The sequence below is a fragment of the Protopterus annectens genome, chromosome 12.part0, assembly GCF_019279795.1.
Source record: "Protopterus annectens isolate FY-2018-M chromosome 12.part0, PAN1.0, whole genome shotgun sequence".
In the NCBI taxonomy this organism is placed as follows: Eukaryota; Metazoa; Chordata; order Ceratodontiformes; family Protopteridae; genus Protopterus; species Protopterus annectens.
The window spans coordinates 1,213,386,892-1,213,413,207 of NC_056746.1; positions in this window are offsets into that span (position 1 = coordinate 1,213,386,892).

The window sequence follows — 26,316 nt, forward strand, 5'->3', positions numbered from 1 at the left end:
GAATAATTAGTGTTTCACACTCTTGGCAGTTTGATGTACATTTAGTGAGGGTGGGTCAAGGAAAATACTTGTACCAAAAAGTCAGGTATTACATTGACTGACTTAGGAGATAGCATTTATAAGAGTCTTATTACTAAATGATGATGATCACACTTTGCATCTGAGCAAAATGTTGTCTGTAATTTAAATGAAGTACAGCATTTATATATATACAGATATCAAAAGCAATCCAAATGGCTTTGCATTCATGTTAGAATGGCATGAAAAAGACAATTATCCTCACAAAACAAAGAGAAGAAAACAACTGGAGTATTGCAAATATGCTGGTCACCATTTGACAGTATGTATTAGCTTAATTGTTCCAAATGTGACATTCAACTGCACATCTACTGGCAAATTACAAAGGACATCTGTGATTAAATTCTTATCTTGTGATTTTAGTTTAAACTCATACAATGTCACATCTTGAGTAAATGCAGTCTATTTCCCTTAATCATATTTTATGCTAGTGTCAGCGGCAAATAGTGAAATAATTTCAATTGTGTCTTGTCAATGCCATGTTTCCTAAGTTCAAATCTAGAGAGGATGCAGTCTGCACATATGTTCATGTTATAAGACAACAAAGTGTAGAAAACATCAGCATGCTAAATTTTAAATCCATGTTTTCTAATATATATATATATATATATATATATATATATATATATATATATATATAGGTATGTATATGCATGTGTGTGTGTGGGTGTGTGTGTGTGTGTGTGTGTGTGTGTGTGTGTGTGTGTGTGTGTGTGTGTGTGTGTCTATGTGAATATATATATACATATATATATATATATATATATATATATATATATATATATATATATATATGGATCTAGGACTTTTGAACGAAAGTTCAAAAGCCTGAATCCAAAACCACTGAGCATACTTTAATGAAAGCGCTTTCATTGAAAAAGCGCTTTTGTTAAAGTATGTTTAAAAAAAAAAACACTAAATCTACTTGAATGAAGAGGGGCAAGCCCCCCTGCACCCCCCCACCCCCTACTTTAATTTTTCTCACTCCGAGGTCGCACTACAGTGAGGAAAAGGGAATTTTCCCTTACCGCACTGTAGTATGACTGGAAGAACAAGCATACTTACGTGAAAGTGCTGCTTTGGTGAACAGTACTTTTGAGCAGGTATGCTCACCAAATTAGGATTCGGTGAAAGATGCAGTCAAGCATCTGTACAGATCCTATATTTATATATATATATATATATATATATATATATATATATATATATATATATATATATATATATATATATATATATATATATATATATATATATATATGTATGTATATATATATATATGGTTCTACCTGACTTCGTCGACAGCGCAGAAGACCGACATCGGAATCCGGAGCTCCAGAAGATCGACATCGAAGAAGACCGACGTAATCGCGAGTGGCAGAACATCGACAATGCAGAAGACCGACACGACGGATGACAACACCAACGCCGAGGATGCCGACATGGGGAAAGGCTGTGTGAGTATGCGGTAGTGACGGACGTTAGGGTGCGAGGCAGGTAAGTGTGGAGATTGACGGTCTGTGGGGATAGGGGTGGGTTAAGTGAGTTAGGGTTAGGGAGCGATAGGGGTGGGTTAAGTGAGTTAGGGTTAGGGAGCGATAGGGTGGGTTAAGTGAGTTAGGGTTAGGAGCGATAGGGGTGGGTTAAGTGAGTTAGGGTTAGGGGGCGGGTTAAGTGAGTTAGGGTTAGGGAGCGGTAGGTAAGTGTGCGATAGTGACGGACCTTAGGGTTAGGGTAAGGTTTAGTGTGGGCTTGTAAGGATTTTGGTGTGCTTGTGTTGTGTGTGTGGTTTGTGGAATGGGGATGTGTTTTGTTTTTAATTGTTATTGTGGTGTGTGCAGTGTATGGGGTTTCGTGTTTGTGTACCGTCGGTTATTTCGTTGTCGGTTATGTGTGGTTTCGTGTTTATGGACTGTCGAATATGTGGTGTCGGTGATGTGGTTGTCGGTGTTGTGTGGTTTCGACTATGTCAGGTAGAACCATATATATATATATATATATATATATATATATATATATATATATATATATATATATCCTTTGTGTGTCACTTGTTGTGTATCCCAAACTGTCAGTGGTTGCCAGGAGTGAACATCTATCAGTTCAACTCCTAAAGTAAAAACTCACAAATGTATTTTGAATGCCTTCAGTTGTGCAAATAAGCCTAGTGCTATTGTACTTTTTTTAGCACTCTGGACAGTACTGAGTGAAGAAAATGCACCTCTCAGCTACCTATATCTGTGGCAAAAGATGTAAGTGCAGTGAGGTTAGAGAAAGAAGACTGGTAATATATGGTTTGAATCTAGTATAAAGATATTTTCACTGAGGAGGCTGTCATAATAACTGTTGACCCTCAATTTGATATATAAATTGGGCAGGCTAAAGTTTGTGTAATAAATGGTAAACACTTTACCTGTAGTCTTTTTGAATTGCTCTTACAAATGTGTTTTTGTTGGAAAGTAAACTCTTCTCATCATTAATAACATGTGCTATGAATGATGTAATATATGACAGTTTGTAAAGTATGATAACTGAAAAGCATTAACACACAGAACATAGACATATGTCACAAAAATGCTGGATTACTTAGGTTAAAGTTAAATACTAGCCTATCAGTCTGCAAACTATTCCAAGCCTAGCCAATAAGCAGAGGTCAGAATCAACTCCTGCACTTGAATGACTTAGGTAAAGTCCTTAACGATTATGCCAACCCCAGCCCACATTTATCACGTAGTCATCCTGAGAGTAGTACATTTCCTTTAAAAGTCTATCATTATTAATTTTATATGCTGTGTCAAAAACTAGCTACTTTAATTTGATTTGTGTCCCCTTACTGATGAATTGGCATTGCATGAAAGCCTATAGAATGTGTTATGATGTGGCAAGCAGATGTGAAAAGGATGACTATGTCAGGTTAATAATGAAAGGGCTGTATTCATTGCTATATATAATCTTTAATTGTTTCAGTTTTACTTATAATTTATCTATATACTTACATTTTTTTTCCTTTTGCATTTGCTCACCAATTGTCAGTGTACATCTAACATTCATGGCTGAAAGCAAAAATGAAAGGTTTAATTTGGATTGCTTTTGTAGCACAAATGAGCCTAGTGCTTCTATACTGACATCAACTCTCTGTACAGTACTTCCTTCCCTCATTACTATCCAGAGTGCTGACAGCAGCACAACAGTGCCAGGCTACTGATAGGCTAGTATTTAACTTTAACCCAAGTAATCCAGCATTTTTGTGACATATGTCTATGTTCTGCATGTTAATGCTTTTCAGTTATCACACTTTACAAACTGTTATATGTTACATCATTCATAGTCATCATCTTCATCATCATAAAATGCACCTGCTAGCTATGTATTTCTGTGGCATAAGCTGTAATTACATTGAGCTTGAAGAAACAAAACAGGTAATGCAGGGTTGAAATCCAGTTTACAAATTATTTGACTGACGGGTTCAGAATAAGTATTGACACACATTTTTATATTTTCAATTGAACAGCCTAAGCACGTGTGATAACTGTTAAATATGTTAGCTATACACCTTTTGAGTTGCTGTTATAAATGTTGGTTGTTGGAAACTTAGCTGTGCATATTATTAATAACATTTGATCTGTATCATGTAAATTATGACAGTTTGTAAAATGTGATAACAAAATGAGTAAAATGGGGAATGTAGAAATATGTATAGTATATGCTGGATTACATATCCATATCTCCCAAGTAGTTATCATGACAGTAATACATTCCAAGTGTGTCATTATTACTTGTTTATGCTGTGGCAAAAATGAGCTAAATGTCATCTTCTGTGTGTCCCTTTTCTCAATAATTGCCATCACAATAAGGCCTGATGATAAGTAACACAAATGCAAGTTCTGATTTGGCAAGTTGCTGTTCTAAGGATGAATGTATCAATGTGTCAGGTTAATGCCATTACTGCTCTGTTCATTGTTGGATATAATATATAATGTGTTTATTTTTACTCTGTATTTGCATGCCACTTAGCAGTGCACAACAATGGTTGATGTTGGAAGGCAATAAAGAAAAATACAATATGTGCTGCCTTCTGTCATGCAAATGAGCCTGGCACTGTTGTGCTGCTGTCAGCACTCTGGATAGTAATGAGTGAAGGAAATGCACCTTTCTGGCAGCTAGCTCTGTGGCTGCAAATTCAATGAGTTGAGAACAAAAGCAGACGTACTTAGTGGTTCATATCTATACCACTGATAATTCTGCTTATCGGGTCAGATGAAGTACTGACATACATTTTGGGATCTGTATTGAACACTCCAAGTTTTTGTGATTAAATGCTGAATATCTTACATGTAGTCATTGTGAAATGCTGTGAGCAATGTTTTGTAGTGGGAATTTGAACTCTTCTTGTGAATAACATTTGTGATGTATTATGTCAAAAATGACAACTGCTAAAGTGTGAGAGCAGAAAGATACTAACATGATGAATGTGAAAATATGTAGAATGCATTATAAATTATTTATCCATGCAGCTTAAGTATTAATGATGTCATTAATACATTTACTTTCAAAGTATGTTATTATTACTTGTATGTGATATGCCACAAATGAGATGATGTAATATTATGTGTGTTCCCTTTTGAATAATTGCCATTATCTGAAGCTCTGATGATGTGCAACACAAATGCAAGTTCTGATGTGACAAGCCAGTGTTCAAAGGATGCTTATGTCAGTGTAATGGCATAAAAGTTCAGTTTATTGATAGTTTTTTATTTAAAATTGTATTTATTTTATTTATTTATGTTATTTTACATTTGTTTACCGGGAATGTCCAACTAGATATATGTCCATTTTCAGTGGAGGCCTGGCGAGAAAAGCTCCAGAAAGCAGATTACAAATACATTAGGAACAATAGAAACATTTAGAGATAAGTATAATATGCAGTTTTCAGTAAGATTACAAACATAGGTAAAACATAGTAGACAACATCAAAATCATGTGGCTTCAATTTCAGGCAATAATACATGCAGTTATGGGCTAAGCCCCTTCAAGAATTCATATACTTATTAGAGTATATGATTGAAATGCTTAGGGAGAGTTTGCAGGAACAGCGGGTGGTGATTAGTCGGGGTTTAAGCAGGGACACTGCCAATGGTGTTGGAAGTGTAGTCTGAGGCTTTTTTAGAACTGGGTTAATGAGAATTGGTGAGTAAGTTCTGCAGGTAGCATATTCCAAGTTTTACCTTGGTGAATAAAGAGTAAAATAAAAATGATTTTGCAACAGAAACTATTATTAAAGTGGCAAGTGGTTGATATTGTGCTTTTTTAATTGTGTAAAAAGATAGGTAGGTGTTCAAATCCCACATTGCTTAAATAGTATGACTGTGTGTATGTGTGTGTACTGTCATGTACATCTGGCTTCCTCACAGCACCCATTATGTATGCTTTCACTTAGAAGACATATTTACACTGGCAAGGGGCTCTCCTATCAATTTGTAGCATACCCTGGTAAAACCCAGTTTTGGAAAACACTGATTAGATTAAAACTGCACTTCCAATTGTAATACAACTTTTCCCATGATGCTGGCTGTTGATACTGTGCTCTCTTGACTGTGAAACTAGATATGTAGGTGGTTTGAATCTAGCAGTGTGTGACAACTGTGAGTGTGTGTTTTTATCTCATGTTGTGTTGAAAAGGCTTCAAATACATATAGGATGTGTAACTGTAGAGTGCCACACTGCTATTCCACTTCTTTACTTCCCCTTTAGTAGAAAATTTCCCTGTTAAACATTGGAAGTGTCATGCAGTCAGATGTGCACATCTCATGTGGTGCTTACAATTCATATGATGTTCTGTAGCTTGTGATCTTATCTAAGTCGTCAGTTTGTATCCAGGCATTACCTCTTAGACTCAGTGTTGTCAGTATTAGTGGGAATGTACATGCAGGTAACAATGCTGTCACCCACCTATCTGCTGTGTACAAGTGGATCTACTTCATAACATTGAAATTTCATAACATTGAGACCATAACATCAAAAATTCAAAACACTGAAAAGTCAAAACAGTGGAAACTCAGAACGTTGAAAGTGTGCTTCATAACATTAAAAACTACATGGCAGAAGTAAATAAGATCCCCTCCACCTACAACACCTAACTAACAGACATACTTTCTACTACGTTTCTGCAGGGGGCAACCCCCTGCACCCCCCATATGGGGGTCTCTGCCCCCCACAACTCCCATAAATTAAATATACCAACTCCAAGATTGGACTAAGGTGGAAAAAAGTTAATTTCCTAACTTTAGTGTATGGTGATTTTGATACAGTGAGGTTAGGAAATTAACTTTTTTCCCCACTGTAGTGCAATCTTGGAGTTGGTATATTAATTTTACAGGGGGTGTGGGGCGCAGAGTCCCATACATGAGGGGTGCAGAGGGGCTTACCCCCTCCTGCAGAAATGTAGTAGAAAGTTTGTTTGTTAGGTGTTGTTATAGGTGGAGAGGATGTTATTTACATATGCATTGTAGTTTTCAATGTTATGAAGCACACTTTCAATGTTCTGAGTTTTCAATGTTTTGGGTTTTCAGTGTTTTGGGATTTAGATGTTTTGGTCTCAATGTTATGAAATTCAGCTTTATGAAATTTTAATGTTATGAACTAGACCCTTACATGTTTAGCTGGGGATTCCTTTTATAATAATTACTGTCCATTTTTCACAGACAAATGTTGTGTTTAACACTGACAATGCAATTTGATAAAATTTGCCTTTTCTAAATAAGCCTTCCCCTCTGGTATAAGAAAATGAGACAATGTTCTGTAGGTTGTTAGCTTAGTACACCATGAGTTTGAATCCATGGTTATGCTGGATTATGATTCTACCATCACAGCTGTGACTACATTATGCATCTTGTGTGCTTGAGTATACCTAGCATCACTGTGTGATGAGACAAATCACACCACTTTCAACTAAATTACAGGCACACATATACCTTTAATCAGTAAGATGATGTAATGCCTTCAAATATACAAATATCTCACAATTGTAGTAAGACTTCTAATATGGGACGTTCGGTCAACAGAATGTCGTGAATCTCTTGTGATTGCATAGGCAGGTATCGAAAACCTCCAATGATTGTGTTTCACTACACTGCTATGCATGAATGACATCCACCACAATTGTAATGTGTATGATTGCAGTGGGAGAGGCCTCTCTCATCCCTTTTACCTCAAGCAACTGGTTTGCAACACAGTGATATGATGCAATGACTATACATAAGAGGAGTCACAGTTTTGTAAGACTTCCACTATGGCATGTCTGATTGATACACATTTCATTAGCCTGTAGACTTGCATAGCTGGCTGTTCAATTCCAGTAAAGGACAACATTATGTGAGTGTTCTGACATGACATGAACACCATGGCATTAAGTTATTTCTATCCATTTTTATGTTGGAGCAACAACTTTGAACATATTTGGGAGATTGTGGCAGTCAAACATGTGCTCTGAGATTCTTGTGGTGTGAGTACTCCCATGGTTAATATTTTTGAATCTGGAATTGTGTGTGTACAAAACAATGTGGTCAGAAAAGAGTAGCTTGGCCAACAAACAGTGATGTTGGACTGTTCACAGCTGTGTGAATATTACCATGATATGTCCTTTTCATCACTCAGACAAATTCATATTTAATAAATTAGCATCAAAAACCCTTCAATTCACGTCTGGAATTATAATATTTGTGAGAAGTGCCATTGTTATTTCCTATGGCAGATGCATTTAATACACAGCTCTGTAGAGTGTCTAGCATGTTTGGCAGGGGGTTGAATCTGGTCATTTCTGTCTGTCAGACAGTTGTGACATACATGAATGGCTTAGGCAAAGAATACCAGCATGGCGCAGTAAGATGGACACATTTTAAGGTCTTACACTCCAAGTTAGGGGAACCATACCCATTACAGTGGAACAGAGATATAATCCCTTCAAGTGAATGTTCTTCACGATACATCAGATATGCGTCTTTCAGTGGCACCAGTTGTTGATACACATTTCTCTTTGATATATGGCCTCAGCATTTGTTCAAGTCTGGCAACATGCTAATGCTGACTATGTCAGTGAGTGCCCACAGGCTTTATTTATTTTTTCAGATAATATTGATCTGCATTGCATGACCTCATACATTTACATATTACTGTCATTCTTCTGTCCACACTCCAGAGCTCTATAGGACATGAGGGCTTAAAGTACAGTTCTTAACATGTGTCATGCTGCCAGTCATCAGAAAGTGTGAGTGCTCCTATGTGATGATACTTCCTTGTGCATTTATGTTGGTTAGTTGATCTTATTGTAGTCTTTGCTGTAGTTCTTGTGAGCATGCCCAGTATAATGATGTACTAGATGCACACCATTTAGCAAAGAGACCCTTAACTACTGAATGCTATGACATATTTTTTGTCATTTGGTGTTCTTTGTCAGGACTTAATTGAATTAGCCTCTGCAATGTTGGCTTTACCAATATCTGTGCAGTTAGTGGCCTACTGGCAAAGGATAACAACATTTGTCGCAGGTTAGTGTACATTTGGTGTATGTGCAATGTAAATCTACAATGGATCACTCAGTAATATATGTTAATGCTTCACCTGGGTGTGTTGTATGTTACTGTAGTGTCATACAGTGCTTACTATTGCTTTTAACAAGGCTCACTTCAGGGCTGTATATAAATTAAAATGTACCTCATTCACATCTGTAGTTTAATACATTTATTTTAATCAGCATATCTGATGTAGCAATTACACCAGGAAGGACACATCATATCATTGATTACAGTAACATAATTGTATCACAGTCACAAATAATTGTAGCCTGACATTTGTTACATTTGCCATTAGCTGATATATTAATGGCATAATGCTGGCATGAATGTTTAGTTTGCTCTTTTCTTGTGTGGAATACCTATTAATTTGTGATATAAACAACAATACATTCTATGCATATCGATATACATCATGAGATTCAGCAACACAACCAATTTGTCAGGGGACAGATTGCACCTGACTTTTACCTTGATTTATGTGCATTTTTGCATATGCTACATTTGCATGACTCATTCTGCATAAATGTAGGTCACATCTGCTATAGTTAGACAAATGGTAATATCTATATATATATATATATATATATATATATATATATATAATTATTTTGTTTATATTCTGGTCAATGTGACACATCTATGTATGCTTCAGATCCTTCTGTATTTTGCTATATACATTCGCAGCATGCATGAGCAATCATTAACTTTCTGCCATTCACAACATGCATGTTGCTTTCTTTCATGGCTTAATACTATTAATAGAATGTTTGCATAAGTGTCTGTGATTCTTCTCAATATTTCCACATTGTCACAAGTGTGTACACTGCCTCACAACTATCAGCATTGTTTCCTTCATATACGTAAGTCAACAACAACTTTACAAATCTTAAACCAGTGTATGTGTTCTAACAGCAGTGATATGGATATAATTCTTGTACCTTTGATCACTCCCAGAGTATACATTCTAATGGCAGGGAACTTCCATGTACACGCCACATAGGTGTAGCTAGGCATTCTCAGTACAATCATGTGAGTAATAGAAATATTACTGAGCATGCCTCAGAACATGTATAGTTGCAAATGTGCTTTTAAGTATTTTTTATGACTTATTTATACTGTCTATAATTCACATTAATATACCACACATACTTGGTTAATACATTTTTAAATGCACAATAACCTTTCTTTTGTTTACAAGTGACAACAAATGCCAAAGAAATGTCCCCTTCTGAAGTGTATGGCACAACAGCTATGGCATTCATTTATTTTTCTTTATGCAAGTGAAGAATTTAGCATACTGTCATTTACAAAAGATAACTTTCTGGATACATAACTGATATGCATTAACTTGAGTATATGCAGACATCCTCTGCTACATCTGTTGTCCTTGCAGTTATCTCAACTCAGCAGTTTATAAGCATTCATTACATTTACTCCCCTTTCATGCACTGTAGCTTTGTGTTCCTCTCACATCCTCTTTTCAGCATTTCTGGTGTTAGTTATTTACATGAGCTACTAAAGTGAACAGGATTGCTTGTTTAAATAAATATAAATAATTAAAAAAATTTTCTTTGTGCTCTAATCCCATCTATTATCTAAGCACAATTTCCTTGTTTAGCTTCTTTTGCCTTTTAATTCTTTCATTAAAGTTGCACTTGCCTTCTATTATGCTGTTGGCATCTGCTCACTTACTGGGTTTGCATGCATGCAACAGCTAATGTTTATATTTGTGTGCTCAAACCTCCATGCACAAGTGTTTGTGGCCACAAAGAAGTACTGCTGAGCATGTGAGCACCATTTCTAATTGGACTAACATGTAATCATGTAGGTTTAGTACAGAGTGTACAGGCTTGTTAATGAATTCCTGGGCAGTTCTTTTATAAAGACAGTGACTGCCAGCTTCTTACCCTGGATCTTGGCACTGTCACTTTTTTTTCATGTGGTTCCTTCAATTTATATAGAGTTATCAAATATGTTAATCCCATTAGAACTTTTTCCCCAGGCAAGGAGTTACTGGTTGCCCAATCAAACTTTTCCTGTACATAAATGCAAATAAGTAAATGCCTGAGTAATAATGATTCCTAATCACACTCTTCCAACAACAAATTGTACAAGTTGATCCATTGGTGTCGCTTATGTAGCTTCTTGCAGAAGCAGTGACAGCTTCTATGTGGTTAAGACTCTGTTGGACCTCTCCCTGAGAATTTAGTGAAACATATATACAATCAAAAATGTCATGGACACAATGTTTTGCTTAAACTGCATCAAACTTCATGGCAACCAGCTGACTTTATCTTTAATGTTCCTGGGATGATTCATTCTAAGGCCAAGAAAGGGACAGTAATGTAATTCTAGTGCCTAAGGAACTCAGGTGGCAAATCAAGTTAGATGCATGCAACCCTTCAGGCTTGAATGACTATATTTATGATAAAGTTTCTACTAAGATTAAGAAAACTAAACTACCTAATTTTTGTGAAGCAGATTCAAAGAACTTTCATAGACTTGAAATTTAGATTTTCTTGTCCTAATATTGTAGGCTTTTGGATTGTAACAAGTAATGACTGAGGGCTGTAGTGAATGTTTAACATGGTTAGGTCCCAGTTTACAAATGAAAGTGCTTTATCTACATTTGTGCCTTTTTGGCTTCTATCATGCAGATTTATGCTGAGCTACTTATGTACTGCTGTCAGACCTCCAGCAGTATGCTAGCTTTCCACCATTTTGATATAAATGGCATCGCATCCTCAAAGGTGACAGCAGATTCAAAATTCCATTCAGTTAAATCCACCCAGGACAAACCAGTTAATTTCTCCTGAATCGGCCCTGCAGATTTAATATTTTTTCCCTTTCAAGGGTTGTTGAATGGCTTAAGGCTGGTGTAGAGGTCAAAGACTATGAATAATATGCACTTAAGGCACGGTTCATCCAAAAATACATTGATTTTGGACGAGAGCGCTAACTGTACTGTGTTGTTATAAGCCTGCCTGACTTTGGATAAAGTATTTTTGGATGAACCTTGCCTTAAGTGTTTTTTGAGCAGTTTTTATTTTCATTTTGGTTTACTATGAATAATATGTCTGGCTTTACAGAAGTCTTGGATTTGAGTCCATTTGTCTCTATTTGCCTACTGTGTAACCCTGAGCAAGTCATTTAACCTGACAGTGATGCTGGACTGAGTCTGAAATGGGTCCATGTGGACAAGTGCTCTACTCAGGTCACCAAATGCCTCTCCTTAATACTTAATGGAATAGCCAATGAGGTGAAATGATATCACTTTGTGATTTTTTTTTAATCTGGTACCACTCACATATACTTATCTGTATTTTGCTTTCCAGTGCTGCTCTCCCAACCCAACTCCACACACTCACCCCTCACAGCAAGACCAGTGCTTTTTTTCTCTTTTAGATTTACACCCTTAAAGGTACATTACAAGGTCATTGTCTTTATAAGATATAATTAAAAGAAGTAGGTAAGAATCTTTCTGTCTCTACCCTGGTTAAAGTGCCCTTGAATTTGTGAAATGCATTTATACATGCTACTTTTCCTCTGGTTAAATGGTTAAGGCTAACTCCTTACTATACTAGCTTCTAACTATACTAATAAGGACTATTTAGGTCTTTTCTGTTTATGAATTTAAGTATTGCGGTGAGGTTTTGTTATTTATGTAGTTATAGTAATGTATTTTAGGTAAGCAGCTGAACTATGATTAATTGATGAAGTTTGAAATATAGGCAAAAGCACTCGAATAGTTTTGTAATAAAGTTATTTTTGCATCTGTGACACATGTTCATGTTAATTTATTTATATAGTAAGATATTTGCAAGTAGTTATTGTACCAGTTTGATCACACCATTCCTAAAAGGTTAGCAGTTATGTTTTATTCATTCAGTTTTTCCATAACTACCGAAGTGCTGGTGCAAACTGATGCATAATTTGATGGAAGAGGGCACAACAGTCCCTTTTTATGTGGGACTATATCTTGTATGGTTAGCTTTGTCTTCTCTTCTACTTTTCTGCTTTTATTTATTCAGTTGTTAGTTTTGTGCAACCTATCTTTGTCCTGTCATTCACTACATTTAATTTTAGCCACCAGCATGGGATATGATGCCAACCACTTGCTGGTACTTTTTATCCTGCAACTCCCCCTTCACCTGGAGTTTTAGTCCCAGGCTAGTTCATATCTATATACAGATATTTAACAGTGAAGCAAGCATCTTAGTGGTTTGAGCCTCTGCCTTTCTTCATATTTCTGCTACCCCAATGTCTCCACTGTCTCTTCCCTTTTTCAACTACTGCCTCTAATGGCCTTCTCCTTGCTGCTCCATTTTCAGCTTCCTCTCAGCACACCCAGCTGATTAGTCTGTAAAATAGTCGAAAAGACATACAGAGGATGATTTGTAGACTGCATGGTCTCTGTGGGGTCTATATTATTTTGTTGAATATTCATCAAACGTCTATTCAGAGAAGCCAATCTTCATTGACTGGTGAATTTTAACTAGGTCAAAGCAGTGGTTGGCCACCGTCTGGAATTTGCCCTTTTCCCCACTATAGTGAGATCTCAGAGTTGGTATATTTAGTTGGGGGGTGTCAGGTGTAGCCCCCCACCTTGGCAGGGTTTACATTTTTTTTCTTTTTTTTGCGGTCACTCAGTTGGCCAACCACTTGGTTGCCCTACTTAAAGTTTACAGTTTGATGAAGAGCGGCTTCACTAAATAGGTGTTTAACATATGGCTATTTGCTGAACAGCCATTCAATGAAGTGATATAGACCCCTTCCTTTGATATCACTGGTCTCCACTGACATTACTGTGCTGTAAAGAGCTAACAAAAATATGCTGCTATCCCCTACAGAGTGATGTCTGTTATCTGCTTTCTTAATGTTGCTTTTTCTAGAAGTGTACTAACTTGCATTATGTCTTTGTTCACATACAGGTGTGCAGGTGTTTGACAGGAAGAACATTAGGGAAAAGGTCTCCTCTGATGTAATGACCATTCCCAAAAAGGTGACAGTAGGAGGAATTTAGATATAATTGATAAATTATCGCCCAAAGAGGCACAAGTTAGTCAGACACAGAAAGAGTCCTTTGGTGATGGCAGAGCCACAAGACAATAGGTGGTCTGCTAGTGGGAGGAGGAGCCACCATGAGATGGACAACAAAAAATCAGCATTTACTCCAATCTGTTTTCAGTTGAAGTAGATTTGACAGATTGATAGGATTACAACCAAATTTGCTGATGACTTCGGGTTGGGTACTGTCCTCTACTCATGAACTAATACTATATAGCTCTAGCAAGGGCTAAACTATGCACATACCTGGTTTACTGAAAACAGTCTCAAGCTAAATGCAAAAAAGTGCTGCACACTTGCAGTTGGAAAAATAGCTGACCCCACTTCATGTTATAAATGGTACTCCTCTTCAAATAGTCATGTTTATAATAGGCTTCATACTGATGTGAGCAGTTGTTTCTCATTTGATCAGCATGTTTCCACCATAGTCAGGAAATTCTTCTCTATATGGCCCAGTTAGCTTCCAATGTACTATCTTTAAGATTCAAAGAAGTCATCCTGCCACTGTACTTTTCCATTATTGGATCCATCATTGATAATAATGGCCACATTGGTATGTAAAAATTGAAGCATATTGCTCAATGAGAAAGGCCTCAAAGATGCCTTATCAAGAAAATTAAAAGCCTTAAATCCTTTAACTATTCTGATAGATTGTCATGCTCTTCTTACACTCAATGGCCTATGGGCATCTCAGAAGTGACCTCTGCCTCATTTTTGATCCATGAAAGACCCATTCTTATTTGACTTCATGTTTCTTTGCAAAACTAGTGGCACTACAAACTCTACCCATATGGATCTAAATCAACATCAACAAATAAAAAGACTCACTGGTGTGATAGGTTCATAACTTAATGTCTTCTCAGCCAATTAAATAAATTACCACTATATGTCAAACAAATTACTACTTTGACTACCTTTATGGGTAGTTTTGATGATTGGATGGATAGACATACATTTACACCAATATTGTCATGTACATTATTTGGGTGGTGAATGCTATTAAGTCTTTAAAAAGGATGGAACAGACTTTTAAATGTGTTTACTTAAAGGTATATATGGCTAGGAATTTTATGGTCCTTGTGATCATTTGTCTGTATCGTTCCTATATTCATTTGGAAAAATGAAAGGTAAATGCTGGAGTTAAAGGAAGACTGGGGGTATGGTCAAATATAGTTGTCAGAGGGACGAATGTGGCAGGGCTGCCCGAATGAGGAATGGGAACAATTATAGCTTGGGAGGAAGAGTAGGGAGGTGTTCACATTAGTTGTCTATTAATAGTGATTGTGGTTTAGGGACTGTACACGGATAAAGAGAACTGAAGAATCTCTTCACTCTTTTGGCTAGAATGTGTAAATTAATGATAGGCAACTAAGCAAGAACAGTTGCAGTGTATAAGAAATTGTGTGCTGAAGACAGAGTAAGATGCTGTTGGATGTTTAAAGCACAGATGGGTGGGGTGCATGAGTTTGGATAGGTAAAGTTCCTGAAGACAGTATGATATGTGAGGTGTGAGCCACTGTCAAAGTGTATTTCAGCACTTCATATTTAATTGTTGTATTAAAATGTCAATGGAAAGGATAAAAAAGAAACAGTAGATCAGATTAAGATCCACCATTGATACATCTGTCCATCCATCCATCCATCCATCCATTCATCCATTTTCTAAGCCATTTGTGTGCTGGAGATTGCATTGGTGGTATAAACTAAGCATAGCAGACAGAAATTTCCTATTCCCAGCATCACTCAATAGCTCATCCAGTAGGATAACCATCCAGTCATCAATGCACTGTATAATTCCTACAGAAGGGACTCAGATAACAGCGTGACTCATTTTATTCTGAATTTCTATGTGAAGCAGATATATTCCCAGATCCTCCTGGATTGCTAAATTCCTCTGTTTTCATAGATTGCCAGGTTCTTTCCCTTTCATGGAGAATGAACTCAGGAGTATCTTTTCATCTGTTTGAATCTGTAGTCTCATGTTTTTCGTCACTGCCAATAGCCTGTAGTATTGAGAGAGGATGGGGCTAAAATTAACTGATAAACTGAGACTTCAACCTATACCTCAGCTATTGCTCAATAACTTCCTCTGAAACCCTTTACATCTCTTGTGAACAAGAAGCTAAGACACAAAGTCTACCACTTTAAATAGATGCTCTCTACTAAGCTGCTGGGAGCAATCCACTCTTTCCTCTAGAAAAAACATGGCATCTCATTCAAAAGTTCTAATCTTCATCCCAGACATTTCACATTTGTTAACGTACAATTCCTATGGGTGACAGCAGAGACAGACAGTTTAAATCAAAATTACAGCATTATTTGTATCAAGTGGATGTTTCCAAAGCATTTCTGCATTTTGATATCCTGCCCATAACATTTGGAACAGTAGGGCAGATTGACTGATTGATTCATTAATTGATTGATTGCTTTATATTGACAAAAGTAGATAACTGATTCAAAAGGAACAATTTCAGACTCAGCCTGGGAGCAATATAAAGAAAATAAAAATGCCACCATAACAAAAAGCAATTTTCATGCTACAATATCTGCTCACTACAAAAGAGAAAAATAAATGTAAACCACCCAAAAGAAAAAAAAAAAAAAAAAAAAAATATATATATATATATATATATACATATATATATATATATATATATATATATGTGTGTGTGCATGTGTGTGTGTGTGTGTGTGTGTGTGTGTGTGTGTGTCTGTGTGTGTAAACAAGGAAAAATATTCAGAAGAGTGAAAGAGGTCTCAGAAGTAGAACCACAATGTTCCATAGTTACATGGAGACATATGGAGAGTATTCAGAAAAAAATATTGCTGTAGCACTCCTAGTGCTTCAATGGTGTTATGCACCAGCAACATAATGATAAAAAGTGATTCCAAGACATGTAAAAGTTGCAATTGGTAAAAGCTCATTAGTGGGTAATTTTATTATCTCTGAATAAAACACTCAACTCACTTAGAACAACTGTGTTAAATGCACCCCCTCCAACCCAAGCAATGCTATTGCACAGATATCTAGATTCACACACACACACACACACACACACACACACACACACACACACACACACACACACACACACACACACAAACCATAAGCAACAATGGATATACACCACAAAAAGATGGCTGGTCATGGTGTAAAGCCACAGGGTGGAACACATGGCTAAACTGCATTACTCCTCACCACAGACTATAGCATTTACATGTGGATATTTCCAACAAGACTACTGTAATGCTACTTGCTGAAGCCATTATACCACTGTAATGCTACAAAGGTCTTTGAATCACTGCTTGACACAGGATTGCAAAGTGGAGTGTGTGTTTCTGAATCCCCTCCACCCAAGTAGCATGTGAACTTGCATGTATGCAACTTAAATGTATATAGCTCTGCAAGAGAAATTTGGAGGTATAGTAAGTTAGATGAAGTGTAGAAAATACAGGCAGAAAGAATTAAGAAACTAGGGATTAAGAATACCCATGGCAGGTGTGGCTTGTTATTATTATCTTTAGAAGTAATCAAATAATATTTAGATTGTAATATTTATTATCTTATCATTTTTTGGCAATTCATTGTGTTTAAGTAATTCCAAAATTTTTAATACATTAACAAAGAGTACTTTGCATGAAATAATGTTTAAGGCTGTTCCTAAATAGGGAGTGATGAGTTTAGGACCTAATGTATTGGAGAAAGGAGTTCCACACTTTAGGTCCTATAACTGATAAACTGTGACTACTGCATTGTTTCTTCATCATGGCAGTATGGATTGATAAATTGTTATCTGGGTGGGACCTCGGGTTGTATGATCTTTCTCCTATTGAAAATCTACTGACCAGGAAGATATTTGTTGAGTTTAAGGAAATTTAAAAGGAGGAAACCTTATAAAAGGTCTACTCTTGGTTGGACTAGAAAAGTTTTATTTAATCCTGAGTAGTGATATTCTATCCCTGGGGCAAGGAAGATGAAGTAACATATTATGTTAGAGGTAGTTTGTAGAGAGGTTAGGCTCACTTTACAGGCTGTTGCTATTTCTGGAATCCATACTTTACTTGTGACTAAAAGATTCCCTTGCCAATGGCTTCTCTGCTAGTCAGAACAGAAAGACTAGAACTGTCCAGGCAAAGAACATAGCTTTTGGAATTTTATCTCTAGCTTGATTTATGTGTCAATCGAAAGTAATATATTGGTCGAATTGTAGGCCCAAGTATTTGAAGGAAGTAGTTTTTTCTTGGTGGGGTAGGGGGGGTGGTTGATGATCAAGTATGACTCAGCCTGTTTCTCTATTCTTTAGTTGTGGCGAGTTCCATAGTGCATGATTTTTGCTTCAGCTTTGGTTGGGTTCAGGACAACATCCTCAATGAATGTCTAGAAAGTTCAAAAATGTAGCTCCATTGCACATGAATTAATAAGTCCAAATTGACAATGAACCACAGCAACAGACCAAAATTGCCAATGCAAATAATTTAATAAAAAAAGCTGAACATGAGTACTTACAATGATGGCTCTAGCACAACCTACCACAAACTGGTTTGGGCATATCCCCACCTTCTAATCAGTAATTTTAGTCTGTTATTGTGGTTGTTTGTCTAGTGGGTTCAGAATAAGCCTTCTCATGTTTAGCCAGCTGACAACAGTTAAGAGAGTGTGTTGAAGCTGAGACTATATAGCCTAGTGAGAGGGTCTAGTTCTGCAAATAGCCATATCAGCAGCATAGAGACTATATAGTGTAGTGAGAAGGTCTAGTTCTGCAAATAGCCATATCAGCAGCATAAAATATGATTTGAAATAAGGGATTATCTTCTAGGAGTCTGTGAGTAAAGACAAAGAAAACTTAAGGGAAACGGCAGAATGTTCGGCTACCTCTTTAAATATGGAGTGCTGAATGGAAATACAGAATCCATTTTTACTGTACAAGACTGCACAAGTGGGATTAGTAAGAAAATTATAGAACTATTCTAATGCTACTACCATGAGAGATTAAGTGCCTAGTGGAGCAAGTTGTGGTCCACAAGATGTAATGTTTTGGTGACATCAATAAATATTGCTCCTATGAGCTTACCTCTAGCCATACCAGTTAAAACGTCATCTGTTGAAGTTCAGGTGGCCAGAATTGTGCTACAGTCAAATCAGAAGTGATATCATTTTCTGCAAATCAGTCTGCTAGTTTTAATGTAATCTGATATTTGAACAGAAGTGAGCTTTTAATATTTTCCCAAGAGCTGAAAGAATACAGATTGCCTATAATCTGAGGGAGAGCTGCCCACTTGAATTTATATCCACTATGAATTCCTTTTTGACTTAAATCTGAGAATATGGACACAATTCCTGCTCCAAAAATGCAGGGCATGAATTCCTTGCAGCAGTAGCCATGAGACACCATCTTGTTGTAACACCTTCCTCAAGACATTTCTCGGTAAATGGTCATATCATTTTGTGAAGTTAAGGGTAATGCCAGGCTGAAAGGAAATGTGTATGAAACATGCTGATGTCAAGATGAATAAAGCAGAATATATTTTTTTCTCTTTTTTTATCTGTTTCTGACATATTTAGCTGTAATATAAGTTCTCAAGGGAAAAAAGAGACACTTTTGTTTTTTGGATGGCAAACGACAGAGAGATATGTTGATGTTCTCAAAACAAGTTAGCACCTTCTTCTAATATGACAAAAAAGAATAAGAAAGCACTGGTATTTAATGACTATTGAAGATTTTTGAGTATGGACTGGCATTCAGTTCAAGAAGATAAAGATGTAGAGGTGTTTTGGCAAATTCTGACTGTTGTGTTGATTGTAGGGCTAGCTGGATTATGACCTGTTGCCACAACAATGGTGAGGTGAGAAGACACTGAAAACTATCAAACAACTTTGACTAATATAATTGTGGTTACTGAAGAGTTACTGCAAAAAAAAGAAAGTGAGTAGAAAAAAGAAGAAGAAGAAATTTTATGTTGAACTATCCTATCTGTGAAAAGTTGGCTGTCTCATGAACACTACTATTATAGAAGATAGCTAGGGAACTTAGATATCTGGAGTATGTTTTCTATCTACGTTTACTGCTTTTTATTTTAATTTGCTTGTGTGCCAACCTACATATGTGTTTCTCTGTAATGGTATTATTTTCTCTGTCATTTAATACAATTAATTTATTCACTTTTAAGCTTGTGTGACTTATTTATTTATTAATTTTTGGACATAAGCTGTGGTGCATCAGATAAATACTGTGATCTATTGTGTGTATGAATAGATAGGTAAGGGTTTTAATCCCACTGTAAGCTACTTGTGCACATCTGTGTGTGTGTGTGTGTGTGTGTGTGTGTGTGTGTGTGTGTGTGTGTGTGTGTGTGTGTGTGCGCATGTGTATATCCCCCTGCAGAACAACCAATATGCCCTCATGGGGTATTCACCTCCATTGGTTATGTATGTACTGTATGTATGTATCGATGCATTTATTTATTTATGTATTTATTTATTTATTTATTCCATGTGCATGTATGCATTGTTGCTTAGTTGAGAAGATGGTAACCATTATTTACACCAAGAAATAACAAACCATAGTCTGCAACTTGCTTCATTTTTTCACCTGTTGGTAGTTGTTGTAACATCCAGAACCCTCCACTACCAATACAGAGATGGTCTGTTGCTCAAACCTGATGTCTTCCTTCATCACTGATATCCATCTTGCAGTCCTGTATTCACTACCGTGGCAGGCACTGACCTCCTTTTGGCTACTTTTCCATCTTGCCATTTCAGCTACACTCCATTCTTATGGCCAACCACCACTGTGTACAGAGGGATGTCTTCTGGAGGTATGAGTTGAACTTGCCCAGTACAGAAACCTATATTGACCCATGATCATTACAGGCATCCAGAAACAATTCATAGCACAGATGCAGAAATGGCAAGCCATTTCTTCAAAGTACACCCCCCCAGGAATCATCATTTATTCTTATATAACTGCAGAAGTCTCCCAACTGTCCATTGCATCAGAAGATTGTAACCTTTCACCCTCTGTCACAGCAGAATAGTTCAAGTGCCCTTGTATTCTACAGAGCTATTTTATCCATAGTTTTATGGTCCTGGTGGAGTTATCCTTAACAACAAACTGTTTTAGGAAGAGGTGCCAGACACAATGTGATGTGATATTTAACCATCTGTGATTCTCACTGAAAGAATAAGAGAGACTTTTCTCTGGAACAGGAATACTTGGATTCACATCTGGAGCCATACCTCTCAACTGTACAGATTTTTGCAGAATGTCCAGATTTCTGCCTCATATTTTTGGTCCATTTTATTTTTGCCTCATATTTTTGGTCCATTTTTTTATAAAATTGTGTTTTTCTGGCAAATCGTTGAAAACTGAAGTCAGAAAATAATGATATAAATGTGAGTTTTAGACTTCATACCCTTCAGAATATTAATGCCAATACAAAACCTACTATTCTATTAACTTTCAAAGTCTATAAGAGCAGTATTTAAAATTGTTCCCGTTTTTGATTCTTTGCCCCCCCCCACCCCATTATTTATGGCCTTGTCCAGATTTCTTGCTGTGAGAGGTTGAGAGGTATGTCTGGAGCCAGGTCTGAAGTTGATATTTCCTGTTAAGTTGCTGGCAGCAAAATTACCCTTGTAGCTTTGTCAAGATCATCCCCTAAGATACTGCATATATTCACCATGTGAGCTCACCATCCTGAAGACACCATTTGAACTCACTACTAGCAAGACAAATGGTAGTGAGAGTGGTGACACCAGGTTGAGGAACCTAATGATACAAATAAATATTAATAATATAAAAAAATTTGACTAATAGAGTGCACATTGCCTTCTAAGATTAAACGGAGAACAGATTAGGCCAAGAAAACTAACAATGATTCTTAAAATGTGAAGTGTCACCACAATGCTAGGGAAATAGAGCTTGTACAGTTGGTTGAAGAATAACAGATATAATTAGCTTAATTTCTTCACTGTATAAATTTAAAAAATGAACTCTTGACCCCCTTCTACTCAAGAATTTATTTTTCTTTGCAGAGACCCTAGGCAAGTGCCAGGATAGTCATGCTTCCATATTGAGGTCTTGTACAAATGGGGTATCTGTTGATTGGTGGACTACGATTTGGCCAAAGAAGACTCTTTTTTTTTTTTTTTTTTGTTTTGTTTCTTTTTCATATGCATCTAATATCTGTTTAGAATTTATATTTCTGAGAGTTGATATGATCATTCGCTTCACTGACCTGCACAGTGATCATTTTTGACAACAAAAATGGCCTTTATAAAGATGACAAGGTGGTCGTTATCACAAAGGAGTTTTAAGATGATAGAAACTACCAGATAACATCTTGTAGTTGCTATTATTTTCAAGTCAATGTTTGATTAGATGCATTGGTATTATACTGAAAAGTAGAAATGTCAGGAATTACTAATGGGAGTTAATGAATGTACAAGTGATTTTGCCTTCTGGAATTAGGAACATCACAACATAATGTGAGTAATCATTTTATGTAATAAAATCAAGTCTGACAAAACGTTTGTATATTTAAAAAAAGGATGGCTCAGAAATATGTTTTGACAACTGATTTTATTTTTAGATTTTAGAACAATAAAAAAACAAAATGAAAAATGTTTAGTGATGACTACAAATAAACTATTATGCAATAAACACATAGGTTGGAATTCCGGCATATTTGGAATATTTTGTAAAACCGCCTCTGCTTTGTGAATTGGATTTGCCATGCCTCTTAGCATACAGCTGGAGCTTCCAGTATGAAGCATACATTAATCCATGTTTTTTTTTGTTATCATTCTACCATTTACACCATGTAATGAAACAAGAGATTCCTTGCGCTGCACATAGAGGATGAGCACATCAGTCTCAGTCACATGTAATATAATACGAATATATATATATATATATATATATATATATGTATGTGGGATTACTTACCTTGGTCGACACAGCAAATATTTTCATGTCAAGAACGTCGACCACAAAAGGCTGACAATTCAAATGTTAACAGTTAACTGTGCAAACGTGAGGAAAATCCTCACTGCATACAAACAGAAAAAAGAAATAAACAATATTGTTTTTTTTTTACAAGAGGACACGCCTCCTTGCAGCACCCTTCACCCCTTTTTATTATATATACTAACTCTGAGATTGCAGTCCCAAGGGACTGTCAGTCTTGTACATCTGTCAACCATATGCATATGTCAACCAGCTCTGATCGATCAAGCAGCTGATGATATTTTGCTGTGTTGACCAAATTCAGGAGTTTTTATATATATATATATATATATATATATATATATAGAGAGAGAGAGAGAGAGAGATTTGTGTATCGGTGTGTTTTGAGTCACCCATGGTTGGCAAAGTGCACTCTGGTTAGATGCATTTCATTTGAATTAAACTGATTGAACAAAATGTAGTTTGAATAGAATTAGTAGAAGTCTGATATTTGTCCAAGATCACTGATTAGCAGAGACGGGGGAATTTTCCTTTTTTTCCTGGCATTATACAGTCTTAGGTTTGCTATGTTTAAGTTATAGGAGGATGTGGGGCAGTCCTCTCATGTGGTAGGTGTAGGGGCTTACCTCCCCCAGCAAAAACATATGTCTTACTTTAGTAATTATGTGCTATGATATAGTTTATTTAGGAGAATGGAATTCAAAATGTAATTTGATTACTTACCATAGGCTTGGAAATCTCTCTCTCTGTATAGATAGATAGATAGATATAGATACATATAAGATATATATATATATATATATATATATATATATATATATATATATATATATATATATATAGGTATGTTACATTACATCCTAGAAGCTTTTCATCTATTCAGAGAATATCTAAGAATTGCATCCAAAATGCATTTAATAAAAAAGGACAATTAGTCAGATCACAGTTTATCTACAACTTCATATACAGTAAATGCTCCTCCAAGATATCTTTTTTGTAGGAGGAATAGTTACACACACACACACACACACACACACACACACACACACACACACACACACACTCACACACACATATATGTATATGTACATACCTAAATACACACACACACACACACACACATATATATATATATATATATATATATATATATATATATATATATATATATATATAGTTAGCATTCTGATGTAATTTATTATCATGCTTTGGTAGTTAGCAATATGTTACTTATCCGAGTAGTATCCCTCCCATCTGTTAATTATAAAATTAATACGTTTTATACCCATGGTCTGCATACAGCAACTTTGTTGATTTGTCCCCTCTGACCTGTTTGCTAATGTAGTCTATCAACCATATGTGCAAGAATTGGCTTGGGCTCCAGAGTCTACTACTCAGGAGGAGGACAGGCTAGAAATGGTGTTGGAATTGTGGTGAGACAGAGACTTCAGAAGGCAAAGAGAGATATTATCAGAATTAGTGACAAGACTCATGGCAATCAGACTCCAGTGTAGTGATAGGGCAGTATTCATAATTGTAGCCTATGCCCCACAGCAGGTTTATGATAGTGAGGAAAAGAGGGTATTCTGACAACAGTTGCAGGAATTACTAGATAAGTTAGGACAACATGAATTGGTGTTGATAATGGGTGACTTAAATGCACATATCAGAACAGACAGAGCAGGATATTGGGATTGAGTGGGTCCACATGGGTGACCAAAGAAGAATAAAGAAGGAGAGGCCATTCTAGATTTCTGTCTGGCAAATGGCTTGGTAGTAGCCAACACATGGTTCAGAAAGAGAGACAGTCACAAGATCACATACAAGAGTGGCCAACATGCAACTCAGGTAGACTTCTTCCTAGTAAGGGAAGGGCACTGGGGTAGAATCAATGATTGTAAAATCATCTTCAGTGAAACATTTGGCCCACAGCATAAACCACTGGTTGCCATAATCAGCTGCAAGCAGTGGTCAGTGAAGGCTCTAAGGTCAACAGAGACAAAGCAGAAGACCTGGAAGTTGACTGTAGAGAAAGTACAACAGTTCAAGGAATTATTCAGGGCTCTAGCACCCCCAAGAAGATGAGGAAATAGGTGGAGCTGAAGAAGAATGGCAGCACTTCAAACAATGTGTGAGGACTACAGAACAGATATGTGGCCAAGCCAGGTATTGAAATAAGGTACATAAGGAAAGCTGGTGGTGGAATGCAGAAGTCCAGGAAGTCATCAAAAGAAAGAAGGAATGCAGGAAAAAGTGGGAGATTTAAAAGACCAACCAAGGCTAGGAAGGAATACTGGTTGGCTAACAAAGAAGCTAAGAATGGAGTTGCAATAGCAAAGAACAGGGTATCAGAGGCATGCTACCAGCTGCTGGAAAGTGACTCAGTAGATGACACAAAGAAACTACATCAGGTTGCAAGACATAGACAGAAAGATAGAGATGATAGTCAGACACCCTTCATGAGGGATGCCAGCAGCAACCTGCTCACCAATCCCAGGATATCAAAGGCAGATAGAAGGAGTATTTCCAGCAGCTTCTGAATGAAGAAAACCCCACAGAAGCTGTACTGCCCCAGAAACAGCCTACAATGGGAGAGGCAAAGCAGCCCACCATAGAAGAAGTAAGACTAGCACTAAGGAAAATGAAGACAGGGAAAGCAGCAGGCTCAGATGAGGTCCCAGCATATATGATAAAGATGCTGGGTGAGACAGGGGAGAAATGGCTCCTGAGGTTGCTCATAGCAGTGTGGAGAAAAAGGCATATCCCAGATGACTGAAGAATAAGCATACTTGTGCCAATATACAAGAACAAAGGGGACAACTGTGGGCAGCACAGAGGCATCAAACGCCTGTCATATTGCATGAAAGTTCTGCAGATTGTGACTGATCAATGGATACACAGAGTAGTAGAATGCAAGAAGGGAGATGAGAAGTTCAGATTAAGATCAGGATGCAGCAGAATTGACCCAGTGTTTGTAGTGAGACAGATAGTTGAGAAGAAGCTAGAGATGAGGAAAGAGTCCAATGGGCATTCCTAGACTTGGAGAAAGCACAATACTAGGGCCCAAGAAAGCTGATTTGGGTAATATTGTGGTGGTTCAAAGTCTCAGAAACACTGGTCAAATTAGTGGAGGCTATGTACATGGACCCAATTACTCAAGTACGAGCAGTGTTCAATCTCACAGAGAGGTTTCCAGTGATAGTGGGTGTGCACCAGAGTTCATCTCTGACCACTGCTGTTCATACTGGTGATGAACTACATTAATAGGTCAAAGCTAGAATCAGAGGGGCTGCAGTCAAATGCTATAGAGTCTCAGGTGTAGTCTATGACAGAGGAATGCCAAAGAAGCCAAAAGTAAGGTGTGCAAGACAGGTGAAGAAGCTAGAGGAGTTGGAAATGAAGTGCCTGAGAAGGGTGGTAGGATACACTCTGTGGGACAGATGAAGAAATGAGGACATAAGAGCAGAAGCCAAAGTATGTCCAGTTCCAAAAAAGGGCAAAGAGGACAGATTATGGTGGTTTGGACACATGTGCAGAAAAGCAGAAGATTTGGGAAAGACAGGAATAAAGCAAGAGGAAATGAGGACATCCAGTAAAGAGGTGGATGGATTGTGTGAGAGATCTGCAGCAGT